Source organism: Misgurnus anguillicaudatus, chromosome 15 (assembly GCF_027580225.2).
Source record: "Misgurnus anguillicaudatus chromosome 15, ASM2758022v2, whole genome shotgun sequence".
In the NCBI taxonomy this organism is placed as follows: domain Eukaryota; kingdom Metazoa; phylum Chordata; class Actinopteri; order Cypriniformes; family Cobitidae; genus Misgurnus; species Misgurnus anguillicaudatus.
In genome coordinates, this window is record NC_073351.2 from 20587951 (window position 1) to 20611278 (window position 23328).

Consider the following 23328-nt stretch of genomic DNA (forward strand, 5'->3'; position numbering starts at 1 on the left):
CTAGCAAATTATCAAAGGGCGTTCTGGGTTCAACGAGCGGTGCTGAGGGAGCGGAATTTTCGGGAAGGCGCTTTGATGGTAATATTACCGCACCGCTCAACGCTCCGCTCCCACTAAGCTCCGTTCACATGCTCGCTCTGAAACATCAGGTAAAGCGCCCAGGCTCTCAACTGAAGGAATACATATGCATACAAATCAAATGCTTTGGTAAAGTCTCACAAATTAAACATTGAACATTGTTGCATAAAAATAAACACTGAGTTTATAATTACTATGTTTTTTTTTACAGTGGGTCATAATATATCATATATTTTAGTTTGTCAGTGGGTTTTGTGGTGTTAGGAAGTTTTTGCGCATTTCTGCACTAACTCAAAATGTGCGTACACCACCTCCTGAGCTGGCGTAGGATTTGAGCGTGCCGTACGCCAACGTCCATATTGATAAATCTCAAAGTCACTGTGGTTTTGGGTGTACGCAAGGTGTACGCTGGAAATTTGGTGTACGCACTTTTGATAAATGAGGGCCATTGAGTTTCTGCACGAGAGCGCCTTCTTGCTTTTGGATGTAGCGGCATTCAGTGTTTCCCCATGCATTGATTTACTCGTGGCGCACCGCCACGGAATCAACACTGGCCGCCACGAATAGATTTTCCATGATTCCCATTAACATGTATATTTTACTGTTTAAAACGGCTTAAATTCATTGTTGCGAGCGCTCAGCGCGCCCCTCCCTCTCTGTCTGTCTCTGTCTCTCTCGTGTCGCGTGCAGCGCTTCGACAGCGCGTGTCTCTCTCTCTCTTGACAGTGAAAAGGTGGCGGTGCTTGAATGTCCGTTTCTCCGTAGCTATACTTTCTTTTTCGCGTAAACGTCACCAGTCATGGATGTTACTGACAGAGAAGACGACTGATCTAGTTTATCATGACTAAACAAAGGTTAGCATTAGTGTTTCACACACACACACACGTTTTCTTTATGTGAGAGCTTTCTCTCTCCCTATGATGCGTTGTGCAAGGGCACGTGTTCTGTAGTTGTCTGTGTAATAACAACAGGGTTTTATCTCATATTTAAAATAAAATAAGGCTAATAACACAATGATGCGAAGAGCATCGTTTTATTTATGTTTATGTCTGACAACAAAACAGATAATATGGAAAATTTGACCGATCAAAGAGTAGAAGTGAAACTTATTTCAGGTGCCAACACTCGATGAAACGCAAACACATGATGACATCACATATATATGCTAAATAGCGTGTGACGTCATCACCGCCACAAGTCTCTCAAAATGCTGTGGGAAACATTGGCATTACACCGTAATTCATTGAGAAGCATAGCAAGCATCATCGGCCGATATATCGGTGCACCACTATTTCACATACAACAACGTCGGAACGGTCCTCTTTCTCCACACTTGTAAACACTGGGGCGGTAGTTTCGCATACATCATGCGTGACCATTTGGCGTCATGACAAATTACGTGAGTTCACGCTGGCGTGTCACACAGCTGGTGCAAGATTAGAAGTTGTGGTTTAAAAGTACATATTTTTAATATTTCTTTCCGAAAATGACAATCGTTTTGCTAGATAAGACCCATATGCCTCGTTTGGGATTGTTTAGAGCCCTTTGAAGCTGCGTTGAAACTGCAATTTTAAACTGCATTTAAACTGTAAACTGTTGGGGTCCAATAAAGTCTATTAAATTGAGGAAAAATTTCTTCTCGACTGAACAAAGAAATGCATCAACATTTTGGATGACACGGGGGTGAGTAAATTATCTGGATTTTTTTAAGAAAATTGAGTAATCCTTTAAACTCGTTCAGGTAGGTGCCACAGGAAACTGTGCTGAATGTGGTAGAAGGCAGTAACAGCGAGATAGGATTATTCGGCAAGAGCAAAACAGCGAGGTCAGAATCAGGTCATTGCATGCAATAATCTCCGTTACAGGCGCCATCAGTACAGAAAATGTGAGTGTTTGCAACTTACCTAGAGTGTGTGTAAGTTGTGCGTGTGTGGTGTGTGGACTGCTGCAGTCTCCCCTGTGGGCTAATAGATTCGAGATGACATGTTCTCCGCTTCCATGCTGAATGTTCAGTGAACTTTCTGGCACAGAGGCTGCCTCTAAAGTGGGTTCAGCCAGAGGTTAATATAAACAAACAGCAGAAAATGGAGAGCCAGGGATTATTAAATGTTAGGATGACTGACAAATCCCTCATTGCCATTAGCCCCTGGCCTTCACCTATGCTCCCTTTCCAAAAAAATACTGTACCGTTGCTCGACAATTTTTTTTGTTGTTTTTGAAAAGATGGCGTGTTAAGCCGTTGGAAGCTGAAAATTTGTAATGTGTGGTCAGAATATATGACTCACTTGTGACACTTATAAGGGGAAGGTTTTGCCAAAATGTCTCTTAGGCGTGTGCACATTCGCCTTTAGTTTATAAATAGTGCGTGTTAGGAGATTTTTATGACAGACAATGTAATCTCCGTCTAGCACATCATCTTCTGTTGTTATGTCATGTCAGCTATTGATATTATTATGTATTATATTTACTAAGCATGCCTTTAATGGACTAATTATGAGCTTTTTCTTTTTGTCTAGGTTTAAGGGGTTCAACAATAATAAAATGGCAAATTTAAACATTTAAATTTTTTATTGCACTTTATTTGTCACAAAAGTAATTCTCATATAGAAAGCTTTGATTATACATAACTTTGTAAGCAAATTATTGTTTTGTCATTTAAATAAAGTAGAAATAATTAAAAAACAGCACAATAACAGCCGTACAATGTTTTTACAAGCAATTTGTAAATATAAATGAAAAATGATTGTTTACACTCAAAGTATTTTTTTCATATTTGGTCAAATTTGGTAATAATTTCTATACACAAGCTTATTTTTATATAGTTTTTCAGATATCATGTAGAAAATTGTAGAAAGTCATGTCCACTGCCCTCTTGTGGAAGTATTAGTGAATGGCAGAGCATTACAATAAATTTTCCCTTGTTTTCTTTATGATATAGCAGACAAATATCATTGTTTACAACATCATTATTTTCAGCTTGCTATAATAATATAACCAGGCTTTACCCTGCTATCTACAGTTTAATAACAGCTCAAGCAATGCTTTGACAGATTCTGTATGCACATAATTGTGTATCCCACTCACACTTAACAATATCTGCTCATATAGAAAGAGTTAATTCAAGGCTGTAAATTGTCCCTGTCCGAGCAGCTGAAATTTATCACTGCCAGCGCCAGTGCAAATTTTGTGATGTCGGCAGTGCATTGTTAACAGTGATTGTCATCTAATTAATTTGGGGCTCGTCACAAGAGATGCTTTTTATGCTGAGATAAGCATTGGGAGTTTACTCAAGCATTCCCAAGATCAATAAAGATGTTCCCTTCTGGATTACGAATAGTGTGAGGGTTACGTAGGGCAGAGGAATTAATTAGGAAAGAATTCTTATGCCCCCCTATAGACACACACGCATGACCATACTGTACTGTAACTTCGCAGTTGGGTGGTTGAAGTGGGAAAGGGGTATTTAAATGGTTTGATAGCGGCTTTCACTCCACTTTAATGTGAGAAAGCATCAGGAAAGCTTTTATCTTAATCTCAGACCACATTAAAATGTTAAGTGCAGTTATGTGTCCTAGCACAGTGGTTTCAACTGGATTTGCTTCAGGAATCTTACAAGATAAACAAAATGTCTGTAATAAAAGTTTGTTTAGTTCACTATAAACATTGATCTAACAATGTGGAATGATTTCATCATATGCATTCGGCGGACACTTTCATTTAAAGTGATTTACAGTGCCACAAGGTTCAAACCTATGACCTTTTGCACTGCTATCGCAATACTCTACCACTGAGCTAGGAGCACTAGGGCTGTCACGATTATGACATTTAACTGACGGTTAATTGTCTAATAAATTGTGACGATTTTTGCCTTTTTTTTTATTGCTTTGACATTTAATTCTCATAGATTTTTTTGTTTGTTCATTAAATAATTTTCACACATAACACACATTTAAAAGTAATTATTTAATGAATATATCTTTCAAAAACTGAAAATTGTTCATAAGAAATAAACACAATAGTCTCTGAAAAATAAGATATAAGAATGCTATCAAAATAAACTTTCTATATCAGATTAGGCATTAAATAGTAGCCAATCTTACTAAGGTCATATTAGTACTGGACCACATCTGTAGTGGCTGCAAAAAAATCAATTCCTTACAGATCCTTAGGAATAGCATCCTTTACTTCCCTAAATTAGGAATTGCAAATGTTTTACCTGGCAGTTTATACTAATTATCAAAGTTTTGTAGCATTTCTTTAAAAAGCATTTCTTTTACACTATATTGAATGGCTTTGCAATGTCTCGTGTTTACACTGTCATTTAAGGAGTGCCATCTGTAACGGTCTTGTTTATACAGGCGATGCAGCTCCCCCTTGTGTTTTTTAAAGAGATGTGCAATCATTGCGGTGATCTGAAATCATCGTGATGAGGTCAAACAATCGTGATGAGATGATTATTTAATCTTGTGAGGAACACATTAAAATGTCATGCAGCTGAGTAGGAAAATATTGATTAAAAAAAAGTGTTATAGCGAAACCCATGGATGAAACAATAGGTCAAGTATTATTATTATAAATATTATTATTAGCAAGTAAAACATGTGTAAGTGTAAAAACACAATGTGCATGTTCTCATTTGCAATTTTGTGTTGAGTAAAAGTCATAAGAGTTGTAAGCAGTAAAGATGAGATTCAGGCTTGTTTGTTTTTGTGCACTTGTATTGATTGATTTAGTGCATTCAAGCAGCATGTGCTCGGTGAGCCCTAACCTGTGTAAGTACACACTCATCAGTTTTAATGTCTTCGGTCTTATTGACTCGACACAAGCCAGGGTCTTGCTTTAGATCAGTGTGTCATTCCCTCTTGAAAGAGCGCAGCTTGAGAGCCTGTAGTAAAACCACAGTGCTTTTAGTCACTAGCGTATTCAAATCAAAATATGAATGAATGTAGCAGGATACTGCAGGTATCATTTTACTATTGTAGTGACTAGAGAAAAATCCCCAAAATCAGCGCCTTTGTTTGGTTTCTTTCGTAGATGCTGGCACGTATAAATGCGGTTTGTTTTTACAGTGAGCCTCAGGTGCACCGTGGTATCATCCCCCTGTTGCATAGACATGCATGCGTGGAGCAAAAGGTGAAGTTGCTAACAGACAGATAGTAAATAGAGTGATGGCAGAACAGAGGTAGACATGCCCGTTTAATGCACTCACACCCAACCTTGCCGTCTTTCATCGGCCCCCACACGACCCGCCCCAAATGTGCACATGTTTCCTTTGGCCCAGTGCAAATAGAACAAAGGCAACCTGTAAAAAGTAGAAAAGGAAGGAAGTCGTAACGGTATAAGCCAAGAGAACTCAGATGCGGCTCAGGGGTTAAACCTTCCTTCATGCCTCGTTCCTATTTCACACTTTAATGGCATTTTAATGTGACTGTCACTCTCAGGTAGGATTTACGGCGTTCAGGTGGGTTCTTTAAAAGTACTGGAGGAGGGGAATGGTGCAAACGCAGTCGACTGCTTTATTGGTGGTCAGAACCTGAGCTTAACCAAAAAAAGAGACAATCGGAAAATTTTGGAGGGGTGGGTGGTGAAATTAGTTTCCTTGAGGGAGAGATTACGTCCTCATATTATTTCAGTTTGGATACACATTTGATTTGATGGGATCAGTAAGGATATACCTCAAGCTGTTGTCTTGTCTGAGCAATTGGACGTACTGTAAAATTGAATAATGTCAGGATAAGATAAACAAAAAATCCATACCTGCGTTTTTACAAGTTTAGTATAATAATACGGCAATGCAAAAAATCTAAATATAATACAGCCTGATTTGGCACCTGAGAACATATATTGTCCTCGGAGAGGTAGAGAGGATACGTTCGCCTTCATATGAGGCAGATTCATTCAGGAGTTTCACATTAGCGTGGAGGCCAGTGTTATTGCAGCTGTTATGAAATCCTGACAAAGAGGTGAATTTCTCTCTGCCTAGCCAATAATTGCTTTTTAACTGTCTGTCCTCCGTGTCCATGGAAACATATAAGCGGCACACAGAATACACAGAAATTCTTGTTATTGCCTCATTGAATGTGGCCATCAAAATTTTGCACAAAAGATTTTGGAACATTTTTGAGGATAATAAGTGAAATTTCTATAAAGTCTGAATATATTCAGTCAAAAAATGTCCTCAGCACACCACTGAGGGATTGTTTGGATGTTGTGGGAGGCTAAAATGTGTACAGTGACATCTTTGTGTAGCAGGAAAATGAAAGCAACATCTATTGTTTGCTGGTTAAGTTTCCATGTATACCTGCACATACTCCATACTCCATTGGGTAAAATGAGCATGTGTGAAAGCATTATAATGTAACTGCTGGCTTTGAGGAGAAAAAACTGGGAAAACAGGGGAGGAAATGAGTTTATCCCCTGGGGTTCATTGGAAATCTGCTCAGGTGTCGGCATTTTTAATGAATTTCCATAAATTCCAAATGACTGAGAGTTGTTATCAGTACTGGCTCAGGGAGGGATCACCATTGCATAGTTAATTGAACATCAAGCACAGTAATTAACAAAGTTATTCTCAATGCTATAGGGCTGTTATGGCTGTTATGGATCAGAACGGAGCAGGAAAATTCTTGTTTCATTCGTTGGTTGCCTCATGACCTTACCATGATAAAATTTGTAAGCTTAACTAGAGTTCATTTGACCAAAACTTTTATCTGAAAACAGCTATATTTTAGACTAAAAACGTTTTCAAAAGTCTTCATGAATATTATCTATATGGGCCAGATGGAACATGCAGACTTTTTTGTTATTTTTGCGGAACTTCTTTGGAAAAAAATATGCAGAATGAACTTTCTAAATGAATGATCCGAGAGGATGGAAGCTATAAATATTACAAATTAAATCTAAAATATTTACTTTTATTTAAGGTTTACAACAAAAATCCATTTGGTCTCTAAATGCACCAAACCAAAAGAGTAATCAACAGATAATGTGCATGTCCAAAAAAGTATAATTTGTATATTAGATATACATACTTTATTACATATATAAACATTATTTATTATAGCAGAATAAGCAAAAAGGCTTATGTTAATATGTTCTGGTGATGAATTTAGTGTGGGTTATTGCGGTAATTTTACACAATGTAAATATAACTTAAAATTAAACATAACAAGAGCATTTGTTTTGCAGGCGGATTGAAAAACGATCAAGTGCTGTCTGTCACATCATGTGGTCTACAGGGACGAGCAAAACCTCTGTGGTAAGTTTTATTTAACACTCAATGTTTTATTTGTTTTATTTCATCTCAATATCAAATAGGTTGTGCTCTCTATCATTAAAATTCATCCAAGCAAATAGCACAGGCTGTTAGTAACAAAAACGCACACAAGGCTGTGCTTGTCCTTGACGGGCACTTGAAATTTGGGCTTGTCTATAGGTCATGGTGAAGTGCATTGGAATATGTTGACTGGTAAATTGATCTTTGTGAAAGTGAGTGCTGCATATATTAAAGTAAATAGTAATTGACACTTCTCATCTATAGCCACAAATGTCCTTCTCATCTCGGTTTTTAGGGATGTGAATAATCACTGGTAGGGTTGTAATGATATGAAATTTTGACGGTATGATAATCGTCCCAGAAACTATCATGGTGTTCGTAGTTTCACGGTATATGTTATAAAATTATTATTTTTTTTATTATCATCAGCTATAATGACCCTTAAATGAATGAAAACAGATATGGTTTTGGGTTGAACATTTGGTTTATTATATCAAACTTTTTTAGAAAAAAAACCTTTTGAATAAAAAAGACGAAATAAAGCTGCATCACTCATTTGAACAATTTGATTTCTCTTTAGATATCGCCTATGTATAATCAACTTAAAATTGACTTGTAATATAAATCACTTAAATGTGCTTTAGTGTTTTGAGAGAAAGAGACGGAGAGCGAGAGGTTACCAGCGTTCACATGTAAACAAAACAGACATGCGCGCTTATAAACAGCGCTTTATCAGGCAATATAGTATACTGATATTAAACGACAAGAAAATGTCATCAAGACTTTTCTCAAGACAGTTCACTTCAGAGGTGCATTTATAGAACAGCTTTGTGTCCGAAAACAGATCGGCCAAAAATTAAACACACATCCGTTTCCGATTTATGGCCGATTGGATTTCAGGATTCCCTCTGCATCACGGAAATAATACTGCTTTAAATTATAAACAAAACACACCTTTATCTGCACAGAGGGATGTGTTTGCGAATATGGTAGCACAGGTTTAACGTATTTCCTGCTTTTGCAGCCACTCTTTGTCCACATTTCTTGCAAACTGGATATCCATCCTTAAGGACAACACACGCTCATTTTTGTGATACCCAAAGTATTCCCATAATGCAGATTTTAACTTTATCTCAGCAGGGGATTTTGTGTTCTCTGGCTCAGAAATTTTCTCTGCTGTACATAAACGAGTGGTGTCTAGCAGTCATGTGAAATGAATTAGCATATGCAGTGTTTCCCCTACCATTATATAAGGGGGGCGCCCCGCCCTCCTAACGGCTCCTCCCGCCCCCCTTGAAGGTCAAGTATATTTTATTTGATTTTCTTTATAGCGCCAGATAACAATTTGTTATTTTATTAAACAAACTAAATAGCCCTCAAGTAATATTTATCTTATTTCTACGATGGCATGTCTTTTTGTCTGTGTCTGCGCGTTTAAAATTATCCAATTGAGTGCGCACATTATATTTTACTGTCCGGCTTAATTCACTGAATGCGCGCTCTGTCATGTTGCGTGCAGTGTTTTCCCACACACACGCGCGCATTCTCTCCCTCTCTATCATGCTGTACAGTAGCTATATGCTATACCTCTGTGTAACAGTAACAGTGTATGCTGTCATTTTTCAGAATTTGCATCAATTTGTCTGCGCTATTAGGCTACGCGACCAGGGCTTGACATAACACCCGCCAAATGCACGTAGATTTCGGCTGTGGCGGGTAGGACAGCCAATCCCACTAGCCACTTTGGCTGGTTGAATATTTTTTTTAATTGTAGTTTTCTTAAAAGTTATGCGAAATTATAAACAATGCGCAATGACACTGGGAAACTACAAGTCCCATGAGCACTCCCTGTACCCAGCGGAACGTACTGAGACGCGCGCACGATGCAGCGGAGGCTCGCGTTGTGGACCAAGCGCCAACTTTTTACCAGAGAGAGTGCAAAAGCTGATGGATTTGCGAATGCACGGGACGCAGTCTGAGCGCATACACGCACACTTTGGGAAGGATAAAACAAACGCATGAAAGTGATTGGAGAGATTAAAAGTGCGTGCACACTCTCTGGGCAAGAGCGGAGAGAAATTCATAGCGCATACCTGAATGCACACGTCCCAGTTTTGTCCGAAATCAAAGGAAACCCACAAGTGGAGAGGGTCGCGCATCATTTTAATGTAGGCTACTTTGGGCAAAGATAATACCCTCTCGACATTTGCCATTTAAAGTCTTAAATAACTTTTAACAGAAATGATCAAGCATATAAATTTCACTGCTGTTGTTAATAAATATTTAAAGTTTGTCTAGGGTTTTTGTGTTTATCTTTTTAGTTAATCTTTTACACCGCGCTCCACTGTTAATATATTAATTTAAAGTAAATCTATTTATGCCTTTCTAGCATGTTTTTCATGCACCTAAATATATGATATGATCTATACTGATATTAACAGCTTAATAATGTAGTCTTAACTAGTGGTCAGTCTGCATTTGAAAGTCAATCTGCATCTAATCTAGCTAAATCGAGTACAATTACTCAAAGTCATTTTAGGATGCCATAGTCAAGTTTAATCATATAAAATGTATTTTACCAGCAACAAAGTTGTGGCCGGTGAAAATGCTGAGTGTGTAAGTAACTTTGGAAAACAACTAGCCACTTTGGCTGGTGAGCAAAAAAGTTATTGTCAAGCCCTGTACGCAACAATAAAACTCACATTTGAAATAAAAAAGCTCATAACACAAAAAGACATGATGAGAAAACAGCAGTAAGGCTTCAATGTAAATGTATGATTATTTTGTCAGACAATTATAAATCGAGTTTATATATCAGGATTTCAGCAGAGTTAAAGGAACAGCTGGTTGGATTAAACTCAAGGTGTGACTGCATCGTGTTTACTCAATACTTTATAGTCGACTCGTTTTATGTCTGACAACAGAACAGATAATTAAAAAAACAGGATTATTCTCTCCAACAAATGCATCATTTAAAATTTGGTTATCATATACATTTATTAACTGACATTGACGAACAATGAATGAGCAATAATATATATATATATATATATATATATATATATATATACAGGGAGTGCAGAATTATTAGGCAAGTTGTATTTTTGAGGATTACTTTTGTTATTGTACAACTACAGTGCTCTTGGTCAATTCAAAATGTTAACAAACCCTCAAACCTGAACATTTAAGTAGTAAAAGTGAAAATTTGGCTTTCTTAAGAGAATATTTCTATGTACATCATTATTAGGCAACTATTAGTGTGCAGAATTATTAGGCAACTAAATGAAAAACAAAGATTTTACCATCTCACTTGTTTTTTTTTTTCAACTGTTAAAGTGAGAATAATAAACAAACTCTACATTTACAAATAAACATTTAATAAAACAATAAAAAATTAAAAAATATATAGACTTGCCTAATAAATCTGCACTCCCTGTATATATATATATATATATATATATATATATATATATATATATATATATATATATATATATATATATATATATATATATATATATATATATATATATATATATATATATACCTACCCAACCAACCAACCCCCCCCCCCCCCCCAAAGCTGTAAACCTAGGGGAAACACTGATATGCGCAGTAGCACAGGTGAGATCTCCTTTATTATAATTTTTTCCAAAACCGGTAATAAGCAAATGTTTACGGCATGATAATCGTGCATGTTAATATCAAGGTATACCGTCATACCGGTATACCGTTACAACCCTAATGACTGGTCTCACGTTTCGATTTGATCACGGTTATTATGTCAACAGTTCGTTTTAATTCGGTATCTCGATGCATCACGATGCATCCCAGTGTGTTGCATCCTCAATTTTTAATATTACTGCACAGGTAAGTCTGTATCCCTCACACTTTTACTGTTTCAGGTTTTTCTCGTCTTTCTTGTCAAAGAACCTTTGAAAACTCTGGTCCAGCTTCTCTCTGCTTCTTTGATAAGGCGCGTATCGCTCAGAGACGCAATGTGGCTTTTTTAACATGTTGATTGAGCACTTACATCCTAAAGAACTTTCAGCAGTGGTCCAAGTTCAATAATATTAAATGCACTTAATTTCTGAAGTCTCCTGCGTGTGGACATTCACTTCATAGAGAGAGAGACAGAGACATGCACACTCACTTTTTTTTAAAGTAATCGATTATTTGTTTTTTTGAACCGATTTATGGATCGATGCAGATCGATGAATTCTGCACAATACCATCAGAAAAGCGTACTTCCTTGGTTAATTTATAGTGAGATTAGAAGTCTTCCAATTTGTTTGTGTAATACTGTCCTTTTGGGTCGTTTAGACCTCTCTACAAATCCCGTTTTTCCTTCAGTGGTTCAGTGGAATGGGGATAGAGAGGGCTTGGCATGGCTGACTGGCCCCTGACCCTGGGGGTGACTAGCATGTCTGGGTCATGTAGGCTTCTGTAACCCACTTCTTCCCTGACATGAGCCTGACAGCTGCCCTACTCATGCTTTACACACAAAATTTACACACACTGTAATTGCAGTTATAGTCTTTTATCCAAACAATTAATCAGTATAGATCTGAAGATAATGCAAGTGACTTGTGTTATTTTAATGACCTCACTGAAAGGTGACCAAAAGAGGTACCGTTAGCATCACAAGATTTTTGCCTCACTATTTTTCTGAAAACTCTATGTGCCCTTGCGTTTGCTTACACAGGATGAAAAAAAAAAGTTTTTAATAAAGTTTTTTATAAAAAAAATGTATTTTATTCCCACTCATCTGAGAGACCAGAATGTTTCTCCAGCACAGCTTGCCCCAAATTGCTTAATGTGTCTGACTGGAGTGGTTTGACCTCAGTCATACATTTTTTTTGCTTCCTCTGCTCTCAGTTCTGCATCAGAATGAGCTCTACTTTACTGCTTGAATGGATGGGCTCTGATTAGGATATTAAAGCTCACGTAACACACACTGTTTTTGCATTTCTGATGTTAATCAGAAGTACCTATAGAGTAGTATTACATCCTTTATATTTCTGAAGAGTCTTTAGTTTAATCAGATTTATAAAAGAAAGATAATCTTTCCGATAACGTACGAAAAACACTCTGCTTTCTGCTTTCAATATGAACAAATTGTGTGTGTTTTTTTACGTATTTTGAACTTATTTAAAAAATAAAAATAAGCTCGGTAGCACCCCCTGTAATGCAAAAGAAATCTTTGTGCACATATGTACGAAAGTTGGTACATATATAGTTCTCTTTGACCCGAACAACTTTCGCATTCACACCCATTAGTTCCGCCAAACAAGATGTCGGCCATTTTTAATTTTGCAAAAGTGCATGAGGTGATCTTTTAAATACTCCTCCTAGGGAATTCATGGGGCTTAACATGTTTAAAAAGTCTTGAAAACTGACACACACGTGAGAGTCGTTGGTCGTTTTCATTGAAAATCTATGTGCGGTACACTGTCCATGTCCAGAAAGGTAATAAAAGCATCATCAAAGTAGTCCATATGACATCATTGGGTCAGTTAGAATGTGTTGAAGCATCAAAAATACTTTTTGGTCCAAAAATAACAAAAATGATGACTTTATTCAGCATTGTCTTCTCTTCCGCGTCTGTTGTGAAGCGTATGCGCAAAACTAAAGTCACATGACTGCAGTGAAGCGGATGATGTACAACACGGCTGACGTGTTATCTGGTGCACCCCTTGCTGTTTTTTTTTGTTTGTTTATTTTTTGTGCACCCGGGCTTCGTTTACAGTCGTATGCAGTAAGTTTTAGTGCACTTCACAACAGACATGAGGGTGAGTCATTAATGACATTATTTTCATTTATAGGTGAATATCCCTTTAAATTAGTCCACCAATATTTACCCACTTAATTGCACATGCCCACCGTGGATCGTTTTCTGGGAGCCACCATGTAGCGATGGCGACGTTGTGCAGTTGGTGCCTGCAGCTATATTTATTACTTATTAGTTATAAGTATGACTTATTATTACTAATTATTTTTCTTATGGAATGTTATTGTGGACGGCAAAGAAAGAATTTCATTGTGCAAGAACATGTCTTATGTCTTGTGCAAATGACAAAAAACGCTTTGAAACTGAAATTCTTCAGTTTGGATTCTTATTGGGGTTTGTGGCCAATAGTAGGCTACGAAATGTAACTGATGTGAGTTCTGGTACTAAGTAAGAAGTGTAGAGATGCTGCCCGTCAGAAATGACAGCTGGGGTCTCAGGGCAGTGTAAAGCGCTGCTGGCTATGGACACTGAGAGGCCAACACCTGCGCTACTCTAGATAACCTCCTTCCAGGGTAGAGAAAGACATCACCATGCATCCACTGACACCAACTGCCCTTTCTTCCCCAACCCCCCCTCCTTCTTTCTTCTTACCAGACAGTTGCGCTCACCTGCTTCATCCACCTCGTCTGTTCTGCGGTCTCCAGATGCACCCTGGCCTGACCTAGAACACGGACTTACACAACTGCCAACACCTTAGGAACGATCGTTGTTTTTCTTTCTTTTTTCTTTCTCTCTCTTGCTGTTTTCAGAACGCTGTGTGCAATGCCAAGCACAGTTTTCTTTATTAATGTATTTTATATCCTTTTTCATTAGCAAATAGGCTTTGATTGTGATACTGTGAACTGTTGTAGTGGATTACAATGACTCTGTTGTTCTAGAGAGCATTTAATTAAGTAGATAAAAATTTGTGTTGTGCAATACGAGTAATAAATTTGTTTTTACTCCGAAGAAGTAACCAAAGAAATAACACATTTAAAATAATGGAGTTTTGTCAGTATTTTAGAGTACACAAGCATATACAGTATTAACCTTTAATGTGTAATTTCTCTAAATAGCTTATACAGTATATTTTACAATTCATGAAAAAGAGCACATAAATAAAATATGGGTACATAGTCAAAAGAAATATACTTAAAGAGAAAAAGACACGTCTGCCCGCCTCTTCTCTTGTAGAGGGTCTATTAGCTCATTGCGCACCGCACACTCTGTCGTTTGAGTCTGTTACACTGGTAAACTGCCTCGTTACCCTTGTGTCTTGTTGTGCAGCCTGACCAATTACTTTTGATCTTAAGAGGACATGACATTTGTAGGCTTTGCACTCTGAAGTGACTGCACATGTTAAAAGATGCATCATGCCTTTTCCCTTGCAAATAATTCATGGTGCCAAGTTTCTAAGGGCATTGCTCTTTGAACCTAAAAGTACAGAGTTTAAATATAGGTCCTTGGAGTAACTTGTGCTAGAGGGGTCTTTTTTAGGACTACCTTGATCTGGATGGAGAAAATAATTGCTTTAAATGTCCTAATAGCACCGTATGAGTCTTTTCACTGCAAAGTCGTTACTGTTTGAATTTGCATAAGCGTGATGTCCTTGTGCGTACGTTTTGCACATTTGTGGTTTTATGAATCTTTAACAGTGCGTGTACAGCTGCCTGATCGAAGAGCTCTTTGTGACAGTCACGGATTCGGCTGGCTTAAACTTTTGAACCAGGTCATGTTCTATGCAAAAGCATGTTCTGTTCGGTGTGTATGGGGTATTTGAACAATTCCCACAGCTTTTAGGGAGCATTATATTAAATTAATTGATCTATTAAAGTAATCAGATGGTGTTAGAAAAGATCAAAATGGCTGTTTATACATATTCTTTGGCATAGAGGTAAATTATAAGATTCATTCTGAAACGCACAGTAAATGGTTTGTACTATAGCTTTAGCTCTGCGACAGTCACTGTTGCCCTTATTTTTTAGGCATATGGTTCTGCAAGTTAATGACTCATGAGTTTGACTTCTCGTACTATCTCTCTCAAGCTAACATGACTCAGTTTGACACAGCATGCAAACACTGGACCATAGATTTTTATTATGTGCATGTTTAGTGAGTCATACCATAGATATTTCAAAATTAGTTAACACTCTTTTCTTGAAGTGCCTGAGACAAATGTCTTTTGAAGTTGCTGAGAAATATATTTTTCGTCTATTCAAAAATTAGTCAGATTTATATTTAATATTCCCAGAAATGGAGCAGAAATACCCCCATAATAAAATTCTGCCATGTATTGTGTTAAATAATGTTTATTTCTAGGAGTGTAAAGGTATAGGTTAACTAATGCCATCTACAGACATGAGATAAATCTTAAGTGGAAATCTTAGATAACACTCTACCGTCACGTTCCCGTCTAAAGGGTAGAAACGCAAACGTCTGCTCACATTGGCTCTCGTCGCGTACGTGTTTACGTCACAGGCATGTGCCAGTTCAGGAAAATAACAACAAACATGACGGATTATTTCCATACGTCAAACCTTCAAGTTGCCTTAGCAGTTCTGATAAATAGTCTTTCCAACAGTTGTACGAAATATTCACAGCTAGTATTACCGATCAGAGAAGGTGCATTAATTACCTCTATCAAATTGTTGAGTCAAACCAGACAGCTTTGGACGAGACCTGGGAGAACAAGGAAGGTTGTACACAGGCGCGTAGACTTTGTGTTGTTGTGTGTCAGTGCTTCACATTGCCACCTAGCTGCCTGGAGTGCATACTACATCGAATATCTCACACTTTTGTGTCACCATATGCACGCAGATTTCCCCCCAAAACGCTTGTATATGCGGAATAAAAAGTGATAATGCAACGCCACTTTTGCGTTTTTTCTTCAGATCGTTTCCGTGTAAACATAGCCTCGGTCATCAGGTATTTAAATTGCGTTTGAATGCGTGAACTCTACAGGAAGCAGCAGTACTAATTTGTCATTGACGATCTCGATCTATTGCGCAAAATTTACTCCAACGTCGTCCTGTCAGTCATTACTATCCTCATGTAAAAAATGAAATATCCCACAGCATGCTTAAAAGTGATACTTTGAGAATTGCGAAAAAGGCTACAGTATATGTGACTGAAGAACTCACGCTTAAAACGACAGTAGCCTCTATTTTTCTGATCAGAAAGATAATCTAATCTGTAACTTGAAAAACATTTTATGATCCAAACTGTGAGTTTTGTGACCCATTGAACCATTATCAAATCGGTAGAATATACATTGTGGAAATGAGCAGGAACAGTTTTTGTTTGTTAAAAAACAACAGCATCACAAACAACAGCAAGAATAGCAGAGCAAACATTGTGGTCAGTGGCCCTATAAGCTTTGTATTGGCAACATTTGGCCTGTGGTAAAAACTAATTAAAGGAACCCTGTGCCATGCACTCAATGTCGAGTGGCATTTTCTTATCTGTGACTTCAGTTATAGGGCACCTATTTCATTGCTAAAAAAACATTTATTTTGTGTATTTGGTATAATACAAAGGTGTTCGTGTGGTTTATGGTTAAAAAAACACATTATTTTTCACATACCGTTTATTTTTGTAGCTCCAGATTTCTCTCTCTTCCTGAAACGCACAGATTTTGTACAAAACTCATCGATTTGAAAAGCTCTGTGTCTCTGATTGGCCAGCCAATCTGTAGGTTGTGATTGACCTGAATACCTCTGACGTCATCCGTGAATGTGACACTTCTCACCATGTTTGAAAGATTCGCTCACAATGCAATGCAAGAGTTAACTTACAGGCTGAGTCCAAAGCGGCGGGAATTATGATAATGTCGGTCTTGTCTACGTCAACAAGCAAAGAAAGTAAACTGTTGCCTACAATCCATGTGTTTGTTGTAGTCCAAGAAAACAGATTTACGTTGGAGACGATAACTCGCGTCATCGCATACTTTGGGGTTTGTACATTTTGCATACCGTTTACATGTACTAATACACACTTACACACCAAAGGAAATGTAAAATTGTGAATCGGACCATAGGTGCCCTTTAATAGTTTAGATTCAAAATCTGAAGTTTATAGAAATTTCAGTTCAGTTAGAAGCTAATATTTTTGTATTGATGGTTGTAATTTGATTAGTTTATATTTGTAATTTGTGTTTTGATAGATGTTTTGTTTTAATATTCTACATTAGATGTTTTGTTTTAATATTCTACATTAAATATAATGTCATTTTATTCAGGCTACTTGCATTCATTACGGACTACCAAAAACTGAAAAGTGCCTGTCTAAAATTTTTCGCACCCTGTTCTAAAGAGTTGTGCACACCAAAGCTTTTATGCCCGCGGCCGGCGCATGTTTTCAATTATTTCCAATGAAAACTCTGCGTTTTTCAACGTTTTTTGAGCGTCGAGAGTTGAAAGAGATTCAACTTTGGGTGAAAAGCTCCGCTTGTCAATGTCAGATCTCACATGGCCGTCCAATCACAGTGGAGGAGGGGCGGGACAAGCATCACAACAACCAACCGGCTCACATCTCAAGTATCACAGCTACAAAAGCGCTCGGCTGAAGAAAGCTGGTGTGCAGCTAAAAATACAACATCAAAATGTGAAAATCATTTGCAACAAACTGAAATATGTGATTTAACATGAATAACTTGAATAAAAAACGCATTTTAGCATAGCGTGTTTGTATTATGACATGTTGTAAAATATTTGAAGGAACTTTTGTAGCTTATGTTAATTTTAAGCCATGATCAAGAATTTACTTATCTGCATAAAAAGCCCCTCAAAAAAGTAAAACCCCTTTAAAAAAATCAGTAGCAACTAGCAAGAGACAAATGTTTAAAACGTAAAAGTTAATTTTTAACATTGATACACATGATTAGCCTTTTTTCTTCAGCAACGTTTCCCATGTTTATTGTCATTTTATCCATAAACTACATTCGGTTTGGGCTGTTTGGTTTGCGACTTCATGGTTCAGCTCCCTCAACCAATAAGCCACAGGTGTAAAAATGAGCCGGTATATACATGTTATTTTTTTCGTGCACAGCATTATTAAGTATTTGTAGCTCTGATGGCTGATCCTGGTGAAATTGAATGGGAAAGACCACAAGGCGATGCAAATGGCTCTTTTGATCTGTCAACAGCCTGCAGATTTTGTTTTCTCTTTTACCCGGTAACTGCTAATGGGTAAAATGATGTATTGCTTGTCAGCTTGGCATTATTAGATACGCACTCAAAGACTTTCGTTCATGAGGATTTTTTCCTTTTTTGCTTATTCAGCCATTTGATTTCTCGCCTTTCATATACAAAATTACTCTGATGGATTGATAGGACAACATGTACTAACAGGGAGAGAGAGAGAGGTAGGCTGGCATGGTTGTGCATGCTGGCAACGCAGACTGTGGCATCTGTTGACACTGCTTTATGCATATGTACCTCAGGTATCTGCTTCTCTAGTGTCCAAAGCAAAACAGTTTTTTTATGAGGGAACAGGGCAAACATTGTATTTTTTTTTTTTTTTTTGATGAATTAATGTTGTTAGTTGCAGTACATGTGCAGTACTGTAATGTTTATCACTGACCCTAAAGGATAACTATTTTGGTGGTTAAAAAAAGCTTGGTATTGTTTTTCTTTATATATTCTTTATTGTAATGAGACTGTGTCAGCATTACGGAGTGATCATAATTATTAGTATCTACACAATTATCATATTCCTGCCATTGTAATTATTTAGTTGCATTATAAGGGCATTGCATTATAAGGTGTTTATTGGCTATAAATGAATTGCATATTTTAAAGAGTCAGCAAGCTTTACTCTATTTAGGCCAAGATTAGTGTCTGTAACAACATCAGCATATCTGAATTCATGTTTGAGTGAACAAGTGCCCCCTGGTGGCTATAAAATGAAATTGGCAAAGACACTCTATTTATCATTTACTGGTCACACAGTACATACTGTATTACATATAACATAAAAACTAAAATAACATATATAACATAACATGGTAAACTTGACCTAGTAGGTGAATGGTGACTGAGTCTAATCCATGGTCAATATCAGCTCACCTGCACAAACAAACAAATAAGGAATGTAATAGTTTAAGCAAGTACGTTTGCATGTAGAGGTCATCAGAATGGAAAAATAAGAGCGAAAAAGAGGACGACTTTCTTATTCCATCAGTAGAGTTGCAGTCACATAATGGGAAATGAATAACATGAGCATGATTTCAGATTAAACAGAGCAGTTAGGACCATTAGATCGCTTTCATTGCTGGCATTAGGGCAGTGGATCAGGGATTTTCTCCCAACACAAATCCTGCAAAGTAGGTCAGTGTCTATTGAGTATTAGCACCATGGCTGTGATCCTGTTGTTTTAGCTCCAGGACAAGGAATTAACCCTTGGGACAGCTGCACAGGATAGGGCAGGGGTTGTTTGAAGGGTAAGTTGGGGGTTGGATGCAGGGCACGGTTGAATCAGCTCCTGGCCACAAGGATAGATGTAGTCAAATGTAATGAGCCCTAAACCCTACGCTTATTTCTAATACCCCTCCAATAGAAGCAACCTACATTGCTGGAACCGTCTAAATCTCCATCAGTACCTGTCAGCAGGTGCCTCCATTAGCTCTTTTACACCAACATGTTATTTCTAAGCCCCAGTTTAAAGATCACAGACAATCATCTGCTTTTGTACAGGACGTAACCTCCAACAATTTTATACTTAAAGACAGGCCGAGATTAATGCAAGTGATCTTTAAGTTGGCGAGCTGTGATTTACTGCACTGACGTTGGGTAAGCAATCTCACACCTCTCCAGTATCCTCCGTCTGGTGTGATCTGACGGTCTAATCCGGGACAGGATATTAGACTGCAAACGGTGGGAACTCGCACAGGAAATGCAGCATGGAGGGGGGGAGATGTTCCTGTTGAGTTACATGCGTAGTTTAAGACACATGCGCCACGCCCATGCCAGGTTATTTCCACCTGACTTGCTGAACCCATATAAGCTGGATGAAAGTGAGATGACGTGCGCATCCGTGAGCTTATAAGTGTGCGTACGCATGTAGGTATGAGTTCAGATGGAATATATGTACACTGTGGCTGTACATAAGGGCTTAAATGACATGACACAGCTCCAGGGACTCGGTTTGCCTGGTGAAAAGAATAGCACACATACCAGAAGAACCAATTACAATCAATGTCTTTAAAAAACACATTTCTGAGTTGTCAATGACAAAGATCATGTACAGAGGTCAAGGCCCTCTCAGATTAGAAGACCTTTCTTTGCTTGGATAACTGTGGACCCTGCAGGGGAACAAGGATGCTGGCAGCTCCTGTCAGATACCAGTGGAAATGAGCTAAGGCTTTGGCCTTGATATTTTCCACAGAAATAGTCTATTTGAGGAAATATCTTAAGTAAGGACAGGGCTCTAGACTAAAATTTGAGAAGGGTGGCACTTGTGCCACTACAGCATATGTTGTACAGGATTTAAATTGGTAGCACCAGAGTTGTGAGTTGGGGCAAGAAAGAAATAAACACTGCATCCAAAGATGTTTAATGCACAGATTTATTTATAAGGTTTTGTCCTGCTTTTCATTGTATCTGCAATAAACCCAAAAAATTGAGCTCACGTGGTGTCGTTTACGTACGCTTGTTTGAGAGAAAGTCAGTTTTTTTTTTGAAGTATATCGGACTTGAACTTGGTGAACGGCATCTCGCTTTAAGCAATAGCTTCCTCGCTTAACTTGACCTGCAGCATCTTCTTTGCGGCAAACGGAACTGTGTTTTGTGTCATATGAAGCTTTATAAGCATTGTACTGTCATTGTGTAGCTTTATAGTTTTGTTAAAAGTTTGAAAACACAATACCGTTTCGTTATTGTCTTATTTTGTACCGTCTTAATCTTGACCACACAAATTCTCGCAACCATTCTGTATGGCGCTCGCCTCACACAGCCACGTCGTGCTTTAAAGGAAAACACCACCATTTTTTAAATATTTTACTATGTTCTTGACTCAACTTAGACTAATTAATACATACCTATCTTTTTTCAATGTGTGCACTTAATCTTTGTACAGCGCGTCGTGAATGTGTTAGCATTTAGCCTAGCCCCATTCATTCCTTAGGATCCAAACAGGAATGAATTTAGAAGCCACCAAACATTTCCATGTAGAGGTCTACACGGGTCCAAAAATTTTTACCCAAACCCGAAGAGACCCGTAAATGTGCTACACTGAACCGACCCGGACCCGTCTGTTATTTTGAAAGCTGGACCCGGAACCGACGCGGACCTGTCTATTATTTAAAAGCTGGACCCGACCCGTTCGGGAAGACACAGACCCGACCGGCAAATATTCTTAAGCTAAATGTTATTTATAAGTCAAAAAACAAACAAACATTAAAGTTTTTGTCTTACCCATTGAAGTTAGCCTTCTCCCTTCTTGTACCTGACTATGATGCACAATCCTCATTGCCAAGAAAGTTCCATCCATGTTATTCCTTGATGATTGAAATGCTTATTCCAGCTTTAAAAGTCCACTTTACAGTCACAGTGATTAATAACACAATTTTACATTTGTTGTTTATTGGGTCAACTTGCATAATATTTTATACTGTTTGCCCATTTGGATTATAATAACGATTGCTTGTTCAGTGCCATGGCTGCTTTCGTTAGCTTTACTTCTTTGCTATCATCATCTCTTTGCTCTTTGAGGAAAGTGCGCGAAAACTTTAGATATAACAGCAAGACAGTCAATTTATAATATTATTACAAAAATTTGAGAAGCCCGTGCAAAATGTGCGGAATAAGTCTTCTAAGTAAAAAAGCCAATTGTCAAAGGTAAAGTCATTGCGTTTCACTGCAGAAGCTCCTGACTGGTAGCCAGAGAAACATTACAAGAGCACATGCGCATTAGCAACCAAATATAAACTTTTTAACGCAATTTGAGCGTCATAGAAAAAATGTATGCGACAGTTCATCTGTTTTTGTTGATGTTTTTGAAATATTTTATTTAAATGTGTGTGTGTGTTCTCCGAGTCCAATTGACTCGGGTATTAGATTGAGACCCGGCCGATCCGGCTGATCATTTAAAATATAGACCCTAACCCGTACGGGTTGCAGCACTTCGACCTCGGCGTGCAGTAACATCATCACTCCTGACTACTACTCTCGCTCAAACTTCCAGCAATATTACGATTATGGTCGAAGTGCTGCAAACTAAGTGCTCTTCCACCGTCTCATTTTTTATCTGCTTTAAAAAGCGCCACGTTTTATTTTGTGCCTCCATACTTGCTCGTGTAACTACTCATGTAACAGTCTTTAAATAGAGAGAACATTAAAGTGTTTGGTGGCTTTTAAATTCATCCCTGTTTGGATCCTAAGGAATGAATGGGGCTAGGCTAAATGCTAACACATTCATGATGCGCTGTACAAAGATTAAGTGCACGCATTGAAAAAAGATAGGTATGTATTAATTTGTCTAAACTAAGGTAAGCACAAAGTTAAGTGTTGAAAAACGGTGGTGTTTTCCTTTAAGATGCATTTAGACTAGCAGCGACTAGCAGTAGCAGAGCGAAGCAATCTGATTCATTTCAAAGGAAGCTTGGCGACTCCCGGCGACAGCCACCATTGCCGACCAGACGGGCGTGTCCAGTCATGCGAAAAAGTTGAAAAAAGTTTTACTTTATGCAAATGATGAGTGACTTTCGGGAGCGACCACCAATGAGAGAAAAGCAGTGGAGTTTAGGTAATTCGTCTCTCGTCAGTTACCGGAGTGAATGGTACTCATTTAATTATGACAACCAGATTTAGAAACACCTCCTAACGACCTCATTGAAAGAGATGAGTGAAACACAGCGACTAAGTTGCTTATAATGTAAATGTACAGTTACTGAGTATAACCGACTTATGAAAAGTAGCAATCATGACAGACCTACGAACACGGCAGCTTAAAAACTTACACCTACAAAAAAGGGCCCCCATATGCAACTATTTGGTCACATTCTACCCTGCCAGATAAATATTTCTAAAGAAAAGTATTTTAAAGTATACCCTACAGTAGTTAGTTGTAGCATACAGTCTTTTATTCTGGACGCAAGTATTTTTAAAAAGGATTCAAACTTGATTTGTTAACTTTTCTTTACAGTCATTTTTTTCATTACAATGTCTAATAGACCAGTAGACCAAGTGAATGGATTAATGCTTCAAGG

At 37.8% G+C, this 23328-nt stretch overlaps 1 long non-coding RNA gene across 4 annotated transcripts in view; it reads left to right on the forward strand.

Moving 5' to 3' along the window:
* LOC129419615 (uncharacterized) overlaps positions 1-23328 on the forward strand; it is a 353983-nt gene that overhangs the window by 4411 nt on the left and 326244 nt on the right. For all 4 annotated transcript variants that reach the window (XR_012357709.1, XR_012357711.1, XR_012357712.1 and 1 more), the window contains exon 2: positions 7267-7336. This is a non-coding gene — a long non-coding RNA (uncharacterized lncRNA). The remainder of the gene's footprint in view (positions 1-7266; positions 7337-23328) is intronic.